The sequence below is a fragment of the Wasmannia auropunctata genome, unplaced genomic scaffold, assembly GCF_000956235.1.
Source record: "Wasmannia auropunctata unplaced genomic scaffold, wasmannia.A_1.0 LD336078.1, whole genome shotgun sequence".
NCBI lineage: Eukaryota > Metazoa > Arthropoda > Insecta > Hymenoptera > Formicidae > Wasmannia > Wasmannia auropunctata.
This window is the reverse complement of record NW_012026812.1, coordinates 5516140-5519465: the sequence shown is the minus strand read 5'-3', so window position 1 is coordinate 5519465 and position 3326 is coordinate 5516140. Positions and strand designations below refer to the sequence as shown.

Sequence of the window (3326 nt, the reverse complement as noted above, 5' to 3'; positions counted from 1 at the left end):
TTTGAAATGTATTTAATATTGTTGTTCTTAGAATATAAGTATGAAATGTTTTCAAAGTAAAACATTTGAATTAAATCAACATTTAAATTTCAATGCGTTTTATCTATATATTTGATAGATATTGTATTGACAAATTTTACAATTTCAGCAAAAAGAGATGCAAACATAGAAAAACTTATAACACAGCAATATAAAGCGTTGAAGATTCAAATTCTGCAATCAACTTGCTATGAGCAAAAAGCAATAATTATAAGAAGACTAAAGGAAGAAAAAACAAAGTAAATTAACACTTTTAGATAATCATTATGAGCAAAGTATCGTTGAAAATGCTTCAAAAGTATACGGGTGGACGAGTTACATAAAATAGAATGTCATAATTTTAAGATTTGATGTGCAAAACGACGTAATATATAACAACGTATATTGTAGTACAGCTTTATATAATTAAATTATGTGATATTAGTTACAAATTAATTTATAGTTAATTTTATAGGAAAGATTAAATTATGAATTATAAATTTTAATGTCAAACCAATCAAAAAATAACATGGAAGTTAAGGAACAGAGAAAAGAGAACGTCGTGAGTTGAAAGATTGTGTATCTGTAAAACAAACTTTGCTTTAAATAATGTCATAATTATGATATAATTATATAAAGCTGTACATACATATATGCTACAATACACATTGATATATGTATATTATGTCATTTTATGTATATTTTATGTATATTTTTCACATCGATATATTCAACAAAACTTTGTAATCAGTAAGGTTGTATGTAAAGGGTCGAACATGATCTACATAAAGTATACGTTAGAACTTAAGCAACAACCAAAGAGTCTCAAGGTAAATAATATGTAGCAGTATATTAATATTTAGAATGTAGATATTGATATTGTTGTTCTTAGAGTTAAAGTATAAATGTTTTCAAGTGAAACGTTGAATTAAACATTTAAATTTCAATGTGTGTTAAACCTTAAATTATAGCTTTCTACTTCTTGTAACTTGTCCATATACTTTGTTTTTGGAACATTTCACCGATACTCTGCTCATATTTTGATTACCTAAAAGTGTCTATTTGCTTTGTTCTTTTTTTAATTTCTTAATTACAAAAAATGGAAGCAGAAATTCTTTCTCTCAGGAATTTTTTCGTAAATGGAGTGAACGTATATGTCTGCTATATGGACAACAAAAACGAGAACTGCTGCAATTTAATGAGGAAAGTGCAAGAATAAGATTCAGGTACGTGACGATATAATATACAATATAAAGTTTAATTAAATTTTTGGCGATAAGTCTTGTTACATTCACTAGACATGATCGTGTATGTTGAGTAATATTTTTTATTGCATTTTTCAAATTATTGCAGTGTTCTGGCAATAGCTCAGGCATCGAAAGAATCTTATTCAGATGATGAAAGCCTGAGATATCTTTTTCAGTATGGTGTTCTGGTTTTTCCATTGCTTCCATGATAAAAATTTCCAAGTTCTTTGTGAGTATCGCCTTATTAGTATATTTTTTACATCCTACAAGATTTTTTGTTTTCATTTAAAATAATAAGAAGTTATAGTGGAGAATTTATAAAATAATATTCTAATAAAAAATTATTTTTTTATAAGTGTAAATATCAGTAATCAAACATGCATTTCTCAAAACGAGATTTATGTTCAAGATACAAGTTATCCTTTTATTGTTACATATTTTTTATCTGATAATAATATGACATTTAATTTATAACAAAATTATTGTTGAGAATTAGAAACAATTGTATTCACTTGTCAATTTCTTGCAAGTTTTCTGTTGTAAGATTTTTTAACGTATCTTAAATGTGTCTTCTAAATATGTAATTTACATAAAATTTATATGTAAAAATTATTTATGCAATTATATATATTAATTATATATTAATTCTATATTTATTACGCATTGTTTAAAAAAAGAATTTAAATAGAGATTTTGTAAAAAAAAATTCTTGATAAAAATGTGACATGTCTTTATGATAATGAAGTCATATTTTTTAATTAATCTTTAACAATAAATCTCTCGCGCTATCCATTTGTATATAAAACAATATTTAATAAGTTAACGACAATATCTGAGATACAGTATACCTGTTTATGCAGTAGTTATTAACTTAAACAAAAACTTATTTAAAAAAAAAAAAATATTTACAAGTGTATAAAAAGTGTTGTAAATTACATCTTTTCTTAAAAATAATTTCTTAACAAGTAAAATATAAAATTACATATATATTTTTTATATTTTATTTAAAAAATTAAAAATTTCAGGTCGCATTAATTGATAATATATACATATATAATTCGATTCGGGCACGCCAAGTTTTTGCTTTACTGTTCCCGTTAGTCACTTTAGTCATTTTGAACTTGTTTTATCAAAAAACTTAAAATTATTTGGAAAAGCAATGCTATTAAACTTTCGCCATATATACTTTTGAATGCATTGATTTAAACTATTACTGCATATATTTTTGGACGGTTTATTTAAAAAATATTTGTGGTTTAGAATCAAATATTTTTGTGCTCTAAATGTTTAATTAAATAATTGGACACTTTTATGATTTCATATTTGTTTTTGAACAACCTTGATAAACTTTTTTAGAAAGTATAATATTATAGAAAAGATATTTGGTATTAATTTATATTTTATTTGTTAAAAAAATATTTTTGTTTAGGAAAGATGTAAAGTACGATTTTATAAACACTTGGCGTAAACATTTATTTTTTTAAATATGAGATAAATATTATTTATTACGTTATAATACAAAAGTTTCGGATATCTTTAATTAAGTATTCCTGTAATATTTTCACATGATATTTTGAGGACAGTCCTCGAAGGCGCACACTGGTTTGTTATTGAGGACATTTTTTGGTGTCCTCGACAGCGGCGATGTATAGTTATAATAACTAATGAGGACGTCCTCAAAAACATCGATCTACAGATACCCAAACGAGGACGGACCTCGATGAATACAAATGTCCTCGAAAACTATATTTCTCCATAAAAAATGTCCTCGAAAATGTCAATTTATGGACATATATATATATATATATATATTGTGACGTGACGTTTTTCGACAACGTCCGTCACAAGGGCTCATTAGCACGACCGTAACGGCTAAGTGGATCCTGCGTCCTCCGATTTTCGAGGGCGAGCGCATCTACGATTTTGCCATGTTCCGCGACTAACATTTTGTAGTAGGATTAAACCGTTAAGCCCGGTCTACAATTGCGTAAACGTAGGCGTAGAGTTGTGGGAGTAGTAGTAGCAGTAAATGTTGTACAATAATTAATCTACAATCGAGTA

General features: G+C 26.1%; 1 long non-coding RNA gene across 1 annotated transcript; it reads left to right on the top strand.

Annotated features, from left to right (window-relative positions):
- Nucleotides 1-160: 160 nt before the first annotated feature.
- LOC105449059 lies at nt 161-1825 on the top strand. The gene is made up of 3 exons (XR_974304.1): nt 161-278; nt 1144-1244; nt 1372-1825. It is a non-coding gene; the product is annotated as an uncharacterized LOC105449059 (long non-coding RNA).
- The last annotated feature ends 1501 nt before the right edge of the window (nt 1826-3326 follow it).